Consider the following 10,171-nt stretch of genomic DNA (forward strand, 5'->3'; position numbering starts at 1 on the left):
TCTGGATTTAATTCTGGATTGTTATGAATATATTTTTGTTTTTCTTCTTTTCAAATTTTTTTTTCACTTAGACAACTTTATTGAGTTATGTATTCATCCTTACTTCCAATATCTCATGGCATCTTCCGGGATTTACTTTTTTCTTTTCTTTTCTTTTCTTTTTTTTGTCACAGTGTTCCTTCTGGGACCATTTTCAAAGAGGGTCTATGTGTGGTTAAACTTTAAGTCCTGTATTACTGAAATTGTCTTAATTTCATCCTTAAATGACAATTTGAGGATATGAAATTCTAGGTCCAAAGTTCTTTGTCTTTAGCACTTTGAAAATATTGTTTCAATGTCTTTTTCTAGGATTATTGATGAGGAATTTTTTTGTGAATCTGATTCTTCTTACTTTGTCTATTAATCCATTTTTACTCTCAGAAGCTATTGGAGTTTTCTCTTAGCCTCTGATGTCCCTAAGTTTCATGTCCGTATATGAGCTTTTTTTCTTATTTAACCCACTTGGCACTGCAGGAGAAATTTCTATCCAAAGTGTTTATTTCAATTTTGGAAAATTTTTAGTATCAATTTCTTCAAACACTCCCTCCCCTCTATTTTTTTCTCTCCTTTTTAGGGATTCCTACCATGTGAGTATTGCTTATTCTACTTATATGCTCTGTATCTTCTTAAATTTTCAACATCATTTTCCATCTTTTTATCCTTTCTGAGGTCTACTTGGAATGCCCCTGGACTTAATCTTCTGGCTTAGTAATTTGTTTCTTGGCTGCTCTCCAATCCATTTATTGAGCTCTTTATTTTAACTAAAATACTTTCATCCCTAGTGTGCTGGTTAATTATGTGTCAACTTGACTAAGCTATGGTGCTCAGTGGTTTGGACAAACACTAGTCTAGATGTTGCTGTGAAGGTATTCTGTAGATGTGCTTAATGTTTACAAACAGTTGACTAAGTAAAGGAGGTGACCCTCAACAATGTGAATCAGACAACGGCCTTTAGAACACAAACTGAGGATCCCCAGAGAAGAAGGAACTCTGCTTTAAGATGTAACAAAGAAATTCTGTCTGAGTTTCTAGCCTGCCAGCCTGCCTTATAGATTTTGAACTCAGGATTCATTTTAACTCTTGCCTGAGTTTCTAGACTGCTGGCCTTTCCAGCAGATTTCAGATCTGCTGGCCCCAACAGTCACTGAGCCAATTCTTTAAAGTAAATCCTCTCTCTCTCTCTCTCTCTCTCTCTCTCTCCCCTATTGGTTCTGTTTTTTTTCTGGAGAAGCCCGGCTGACACACCCATTAACTCTACTTTCTCATTTTTAAAATTTATAACTGCCTGCTCCTTCATAATTTCAATATCCTCCCTTATCTCTGAGGATATTTACTCTGCTTCTTTCAGACTCTTTTTCTGTGTTCATTAAATCTGCTTCCTCTCGTGTAGGTTGTTCAATGAGCTGTTGTTCTTATTTAATGGCTCATTATTTCCCCCTGTGAACCACATTCCCTTGGAAATACTTCAAGAGCCCTTTTCTATTTGTACCTTCCCTAACCAGGTGACCTTGCTCCCCAGGGACCTCTTATCTCTACTTTGGGCTGCTCTGACATTACCCTTCGATTCTAGTGGGCACTGGGCTGGGCTGGCATTGCTCTGTTTCTATTCCATTTGGGTAATGGGGCAGATACTGATCTTCCCAGGACAATATTGGGAAAAAGGGCAGAAACTGAAAGCTTTCCTTGCTGCCCAGGCTCATCCATGGCACTGGTTCTCCTTTAATGTAGGCGCCATTTCCCCTCCACACAGCGACCCAACCACACTCTGTGCTCCCAAGTGGGTCTCACAGTTGTGATGTCAGGTTTGGGGCCTCACCAAATTCCTTCCTGCTCCTGTGGTATCCCAGAGTTTGGTGTAGGGGAGGAAGCAGCGACCCATATTAGCTCCCCATCTTATTGGCACTCTTTCAGCCACTCTCCTGCTTGGACTGACTGATGGATTGACTAGCTGATGGAGGAGCCAATGGATGTACAGGATCTCCTGTTTTACAACAGGCCAGTGAGCCTTGATTGTGAGTGGGAATTTCCTATTTCTTCATTCTGAGCAGGAAAATAACCTTACCAACTCAGCCTCACAAATAAAAGTTCAATAAAAGGCTGGATAATGTGGCAAACCCACAACAATCTTGTTAGAGCTAACAGATCAGGTATGCGGGAGATGGAGGAAGGTGAGGGAGACAGGGCATCTTGTTTTGTGACCACCTCTGTTGGTGCTACCTGGGCTGGGACCTGGTGTCTTACATCAGTGGGCAGAGCAGACAAGTGCTTCTCTCCAGACTTGACTACCTCCCTTAGTCCATGGAGGGCATTTTCAGTGCTTTGGGATATGGCTGCTACCACCCACTTAATTGGTGTCACCGCGAATGCCCAAAGCTGCCTTTATATTTGGGCATTGTGCATGCCTACTGTGTAAATATGAGCGCACTGTAAGGTTAATCATCAGGAGGCTCCTCCTTGGAGCTTGTGGAAAATCCCTAGGTCTGCTCCCCGAGACCAAGAATTTCTCTTAGAGACTGGCGAGCTCTTGGTGTAGGCTGTGCTGGCTTGAGTGAGGCTGTTTCTATACAGATGAGAATTCCAGGTCATGCTCTTCATCTCCACGCAATGTCCTGGTCCAAATGTAGGAGGGGACTGGTGAGCTACCCGGAGGAACTCCAACTCTGTCAGATTTAACAGTACATAAGAAGGGGGAGCAGATACTTAAAAATGACAATTAAGCTCTCTGCTGGTGAGTATAGCTGCAGGTCATGCATAGTGGGGAGTGAAATGGTTTAGAGAAAGTATTTCACCTGCCCTTCATATGGCACGTTTTTAAGTCTCTAGTAACATCATAACAACTACCAGTTGTAAGAACTTTGTACCAGGAAATGTGCTAAGTGTTTATCTGGATTATCTCTTTAGGACACCCCAAAATCATGAGATAGTCATGGTTTTTAATCCCATTAGACAGATGCCACATATGGGAATTAGACTAATTTGTCCTGTGTCACACAAAGCGAGTGGTCGAGCTGGTCTGTGTGACTCTGGAGTCTTGTGCTGAACCACAAACCGTATTGCTGTCAGAGCCCTGGCCCTTTTGTTTGAAGGGTGGACTGCCCATTATGTGTTAATCAGCATTTCCCATTAGAAGACTTGCCTTTGTACCTTTACTGAATTGCTTATTCAACAGGCCTTTATTAGCGTAGCATCTGGTTCTAGAAGATTGAGTGTTAAAAAAGCAGCAAATGTAATGGAGTAGCAGAGACCTTTAACAGGGCTCCTTTCTTCTGCTGCCATGTTGGCATTTTGCTCCTGGGCCTGTTTCATTTTTCCTTGGCAATGAGCTGGAATACATCAGTGGGGACAGACACCGCCAGAGCTGCTGCCCCAGGTCAGTGGGTAAAATGGTCAGACCTCTGCTGCCTTGGGGGAGTAAGGAAGCCACAGGTGACCTTCAGAAATTCAGCTGCGTGTTTAGTTAGCTTCTTTGAGCCCCCACTCCCCGCCCCTCATGAGCGAAGATGCAAGTTTCACCTCGATTTTTGTTTGCTTTTGGTATTTTTCTCATATGGGTCTGATGATCCCAGGCTTGTGTCTTTGATCTGCTTTACTGATTCACACTATGTCTTTCTGAAGTGGAGGGAGTAGAATGTTTCAAGCCAGACACCTTTTCTGTTTCTCTTAAGCCCAGGTATGTTTACATGGGAACCGAATCATGTGCTTCTTATTCACATTGGATTTACCCGTGTGGACCCTCCTGGATATGTTGAGGAAGCCAGCGAAATCATTCTGTGCATTTTCTCTTTGAACCCAGAAGCTGTATTTAGCCAAAACTAGATGGAACCGTTGCCGAGGGTGGAGTGGGGCTGAAGGAGTGCATGGTGATATTGGGAGATTTTATTTTGCAAAGCTGGTCCTAAGCCTACTAAAACAACTCCTTCTGGCGCCTACTTGGGAACGTTTGAAGGACACTCCTTACAAGGCAGACCCTGAACACAAGAATGAGGAATAGAGGAAAAGAGATGTAAATAAACCTAACTATGTCACCTAATAAGATCTGGAAGTCAAAAAGGTTGGACTCCAATTTGGGATGAAGTCAGAATGGATTCCTTTGTTCAGTTCATCCTGAAAAATGTATTTGTACAATCTTCTCTTTCAAAGAGTACCTTTCAAATAATATGGGAGTGGCGTGGGGGGCGGTGAGAAAAGGCCTCAATGATGTGATGTCATTTTGATTCCCTTTTCAATGGAAATGTCAACCTTTTTTCATGAACTGGGTTCCAATCTATCAAAACTCTGAGAACAACAGGGAGACATCACCACCTGGCTACAGGTGTGAAGTTGGGGCAAGCATCTGTTCCTATCTTGTTTCCTGATGTATTTTCAAGTCCTGCACACCAGTTGGGGTAATAAAGAAAGCACTTGAGGTCGGCTAAGCAGTTTTCTCTAAGTTGTGGGCTTTTGAGCCTTGCTGGCTGAGCCTTTGCGGCAGGCCGAGGCTGGTTGATTGTCTTGCCAGCTTACAAAAGAGAAAGTAGGTGTCTCGGTGGGAGCGGAGTACAACCATCGTCTTCATGGGGCTGTGTGTATGAGGGACATGAATAGAAGCAGGTTTCAGTGGAAGCCTTACGATTGAGCTTTTTGCTTTTATTATTTGGTTTCCATGGTAAGTCTTTTCAAAAGAGTAGGATTACAGTGTCTTTTACATACCCAGGGTAGTATGAGGAGCGATGCCGTGCATCAGCAGAAGGCTTGAGAGTTTACAAAGCAAGCTTGTGTACAATGCCTCATTTGATCCCCATAAGAGCCCATTATGGTCATTCCCATTTTGCAGAAGAAGACATTGAGGCCCAGAGAGGCTAAATGGCTTACTCCTGGTGGCACAGAGAAAATGTAGCAATGTCAGGTGTTGACAGAGGGTGGGTGTGGATTTCAGAGGGTGCTCTGCCTAGCCCAGGGTTGGAGGCATCATCTCAGGATCAGTAGCCACTCCTGCCCCGCAAACCCAATTGTGTACCCACGATTAGATGAATTCTAAAATGGGAGCAGTACCTGCGGAGGGCATTTGGAAATGTGTGGGAGCTTTTTAGCTTCAGTCCTTTGAGGGGGGAGAGAACCATTTATATTTAGAGATGGGGACCAGGGATTTAAATATCCTACTACACACAGGGCTGTCCCATGAAATGAAGACTTCCGTCCAAATTTTTAATAACATTGCTGTCCAGAAACACAGAAGAGCATCTCTTCCTTCTTTAAAAAAAAAAATGCATATGGAGTTTATACATATGATTATGTTTGAGCTAAAGAGGTCTCCCCTGCTCAAAGGAACATTTGAAAGCGCCTGGGCTGGCTGTCCTTTGCAGTACCTCCAGTTCTAAACTCCCTCTACTCCCTGCGTCCTTGTTTCTGGCTTGCCCCAAACCTACCCCAGACAGGGGCTCTGGCCTCTCACTGGTCTGAAATTCAGAGATGGAAACACCAAAAGCTGAATATCATTAAAATGTGCAGGTGGCTTGGGCTCTGTGATAGGGACTGGATTATGCCAGTCTGCATCAGGTCGGAGATCCTTAAGTCCTCTCTGCTCACAGAGGGAAATCTTGCTGCAAATGCTGTGATTCTGCAGACAACCAGTTACAGATGTGAGCACCATGGGCACCAGCTTTCCTCCCTCCCCTGCCGAGAAGACCCGGTGCTCACAGTCTTCCATCTTCTCGAAAGCTGCTCTTCTGCACAGGATGAGATTTTTCAGCTGGAAGTGTTAAACTTGGGGGTGGCCGGGGAGAGGGTGTTGCACATGCAGGAACCCGTCTGTCACAGCCATGAGCTGGTGAGAGCTGAGATGTGACAGTTTATTCGCAAAGCCCGAGAGTGAAGCTGGCAGCATCTCAACCCTCGGATCGCCCTGGCCGTCAGGGCTTCCTTACATCTGCTGCCATCTGCCTTCCCGCAGGAGCTGGGCGCCACTGGAGAAGCCTGGCATTCGCTCACCAACTCTTAGTTACACTTGGTGATAGAGAGAGGCAGCACCATCAGTCAGGCTGGAAAGAGAACGCTCTTCAGTGCCGCCTTAAGAATCCACCTAGATATCCCCTTTTGAGCACACCCCACACCCCACAAGAGCCCCATGAGGTGGGTGTGGTTATTTCCACTCATTACAGATGAGGAAGCACCCAAGACCCCACAGCTTCTAGGCAGTGTGGCCAGGTTCCCACCCACGGCTGCCTATGCTGAGCTAGCCTGCCTCTGTGAGCCTAAGGCGGCCATAGATCTCCGGGGGCCATTTTCTTCTGCGAGGACTGCTGGGGTTGTGAGTAGCCCAGACTCCATGGATGTCTTGCTCAAGGTCAGAGCCTCTTGATTTGGCTGGTGCCTGGCATGTAGGACGTGCTTAGCAGCTCAGTTGAATGAGTATGCTGGAAGTCTAGGCTTCCTTCACATATCTGTGCCATGCCAATAATCACATTTTGTTATAAATTCTACCACCTAGCTGCCTTGCAGACGAAGCAGCCTCTGGATCTGGGGCGGGGAGTTTTAGGAAGGCGGGCAGGGGCCATAGCGTTTACAGCGATGGAGCACTGGGTATGGTTAATATACAGGTAGAGTGACTGGAGAGGTGAGCTGACTGAAGCAGCTGAGGCCCATGTGAGTCATATTTCACAAATACAGTAGCCTAAAAGGCTCTATATACTGCCTAGTCTCTGCCCCTCTTGGACACAGGGCTGGGACCAGGTAGGGCAAATGAGGCATTATTGGCTCCAGGCACAAGTTTAAGGTGGAGCCAAAGAGCTCTGCTCTCAAGATGGATAAAGTTGTAATACACTATTTTTAAAAATCTAAATCAGTGCAAAATTTAAGGCAAGGTAGAAACAGTCGCACCAGTGCTTGGGCTAAGCCATATTAGAGCCTGAGGCAAAAGGGAGAATTGCTCATCCTGATTCTGTCTTTATTAAAAATATTTATAGTTTGTTTATCACAGATTTTTGCATGAATTTTGATTCTTAAAAATATTGCATTAAAATATAATTTATCTTGATTACTGAGCTTTTTGGTGCCCCTTACTTTTGCACCTGGGGTGAATGCGTCACTCCCCTTACCCTAGTCCCAAGCCCCGGCCATGCCCTCGGGTCCTCCCACTGTGCCCTTGTGCTCCTCCAGCTGGACAGTGCTTCATGCTGTGCTCCAGGTATGGCAAGTACTTAGGCCACAGGGCCTTTGCTCATGCCATTCTCTTTTCCTGGTCCTCCCTTCCCCCACATACCTGAATGGCTCTGTCTCCACCTCTTTTAAATCTTGGCTCCTTTATTTGTTTACTATTCTTTGTCCTATTCTTGTCCAATCTAGTGTAGGTCCTATGAGGGCAGGTGTTTTATCGGCTGTAGCCCAGCGTGTGGTAGATGCTCAGTAAATAGTTGATGCACAAAAGAATAAAGGAAATATGAGGAGTCTAAAAGCCATAATGAAGAGTTTATTCTGAAGGATAATAACCACTGTAGGCTTCCGAAAAAAGAAATCACTATCTATAGCTACTATTAACATGTGCAGGCACTCTGCGAAGTACTTCTAAGATATATTTTCTCCTTGAATCCTCCCCATAGCCCTCTTCCCCAACATTTTACAGATGAAGAAAGTGAGATGCAGAAAGGAGCACGTCCAAACACAAGGGTCGTGGATTTACATGTAGATCTGTCAGGGCTTCCGTGAGGATCCTTGTTTGTAGGATGCGTTAGATAGAGAAGAGACAGATTGGAAGTCCATGGAAAACCAAGGAAGTAACGTGGGAGGTGAGAGAGAAGAGAGGCCACCGTGCAGAACAATTTCCGTTTCCCCCCCGTCTCTTCTCCGCTGCCTGTCCACAGGGCACAAAGTCTGGGACGGATGATGTGGGCTGATTGCTAGTCACTAGAAAGGAGGCCAGAACTGGGCCAAGAGTGGCTGGGGGACAAGTCAAGAAGGCCACTGGACTGAGCTCTGTTGACAAGTATGCATTCAGGATTTCTCTTTAAATGAAATTTTAATCAGATTAGCAATGTCATCTTTTGTAATAACAAACAAACCTGTGCTTACTTCTGACTCCGGCTTATTAACCAGGGCCTTGCCAGCAACTGTCCCATCTGACCGGGCGGCCTGGGAGTCTCTTAGAGCTCTCTGGGGCACAGTGGTACAGTTGTACCAAGTGCAACCCTTAGGTATCCCAAAACCTGGTTGCACTTTGGTTCTGTATATGACTTCACCTCCCGGTGCCTATTTCTTCAGGGTATGGTGGTGATAATCCCTTTCTCGCGGGCTGTTGAGAGGATTAAATGGGACCGTTTCTACAGAGCGCCTAGCAGGATACCTGGCATACGGGAGGTACCGCACGATGTTTGTGTCCTTTACTCTTTGTTGTTGTTTGTCCTAGTTCTTTGTAGGCTGGTCAGTAGGGCCATAGGAAAAGGTGGAGGGCAAGAGCTGAGAGTCGAATGCCGTCTGGTAAAGACAGATCAATAGGGCTAGAGGCGACCCTCAGATATGGTCCCTTGATTATATAAGCACACATTTAAAAAGTGGTATAGGATGGGGGTGCCTGGGTGGCTCAGTCGGTTAAGCATCTGCCTTCAGCTCAGGTCAAGATCGCAGGGTCCTGGGATCGAGCCCCGTATCGGGCTCCCTGCCCAGCGGGGAGCCTGCTTCTCCCCCCCGCCCCGCCGCTCCCCCTGCTTGTGCTCACTCACTCTCTCTGTCAAATAAATAAATAAAATCTTTTTTAAAAAAAGTGATACGGGATGATAAAATGGCATTTAAAGAATGATATAGCTCTAAGGAGTTCAAAGCACTTTACGCACATGATCTTATCAACCCTAGCAGAATCCCTGGGCAGGTACTGTCACCTCCATTTTCAAGAGGCGGAAGAGACCCGGGAAGGACCAAAGACCCGTCTGGTCCCTGTTCAGCCCCGTCTTGTGAGCCCACATGGCAAGCAAGGGCCGTCTGGAAAGTCGGTGCTGCCTTCTGAGTGCCTGTGTGTTGAAAAATCCCCCTAATCTTAAGCACCTTAATAAAGCAATGCTTTCTTATGGGGGAAAGTAGAGCTTTCCAGGAAAGTTTTCTTGAGATGAATTACTGGAATAGCAACTTCATCTTGTTAGAATTAACATGCTCTGGTAGAGCCCACAAGGGGATTTGCTTCATTCCAGAGTCCTGAGGGGGCAAGTTGAGACACGATTAGTCAGTATTAATGGTTTCTGACTAATCCATGGGATCAAAATTATCCTGAATTGTTGTTTCTCTCTGCTCCTCCTTTTTCTTTTCTTTTCTTTTCTTTTCTTTCTTTCTTTCTTTCTTTTTTTTTTTTTAGTGTGGGTGGCACTATTGACCTACGGGCACTAAAATGGACAACTCTTTGGGACGAGTTTGGTTAAGAAGAGGAACCAAGGCACAAAGTTCAAGCACTACTGGAGAAAGCTGAACCCCAACTGGAGGAGGAGACTGTTAAGTGCTCCCTGATGAAGAGAAAACAGCTCACTATTTGTGGTAACATTGACCCTGACTGCAGACAACACAGTCATCAAGTGGCCACAGTGTATCTTCTCCTCAGTGTGTTATATGGACAAAGATGACCTTCATTCAGAAAGATGCTGGGGAGGCAGGGTGGAGGCTCAGGGTTGCCGAGCCGGGTTTGACTTGACCCGCACCGGCTCATCATCCTGCCAACTGGAAGCAACAAGCATTACAAAATAAGGTTGCTGGTCTGTGATCTCGACTGAACCCCTGGCACCCGATGGACCACAATTCCTGAAGCCACTCGAGACTTCTTCAGTTGTAACTGACATGTTCATCAACCCATTAAATAACTGTCATACCATGGAGTTTTATATTCATTTATTCAACATGCATTTTTGTGCCTGGCTCTGTAAGAGATGCAAGTAATTTAAGGATGAGGGCGGCACAGAACACTTGCCCAGACATTCTCTGATTTAATCCTCACAGCAATCTTAGGACGATGAGCATATATTGCTCCTGTTTTATAGACGAGGTGACCAGAGCTTGGGGAGAAAACTAAAATTTGCCCAAAATCTCATGTATAGGGAGTAGACAGGAATCAAACTCATGTCTTCTGAAAACAAATCATTATGATGACAACTAGCGTTATTGAACATTAAGTATATGCAGAGGT

The 10,171-nt window shown here is 45.3% G+C and overlaps 1 long non-coding RNA gene across 1 annotated transcript; it reads left to right on the forward strand.

The window, feature by feature from the left end:
* The first annotated feature begins 8,336 nt into the window (after positions 1 to 8,336).
* LOC113919485 lies at positions 8,337 to 9,859 on the forward strand. The gene is made up of 2 exons (XR_003519019.1): positions 8,337 to 8,367; positions 9,353 to 9,859. It is a non-coding gene; the product is annotated as an uncharacterized LOC113919485 (long non-coding RNA).
* Positions 9,860 to 10,171: the final 312 nt, after the last annotated feature.

The sequence above is a fragment of the Zalophus californianus genome, chromosome 3 (assembly GCF_009762305.2).
Source record: "Zalophus californianus isolate mZalCal1 chromosome 3, mZalCal1.pri.v2, whole genome shotgun sequence".
Lineage (NCBI taxonomy): Eukaryota > Metazoa > Chordata > Mammalia > Carnivora > Otariidae > Zalophus > Zalophus californianus.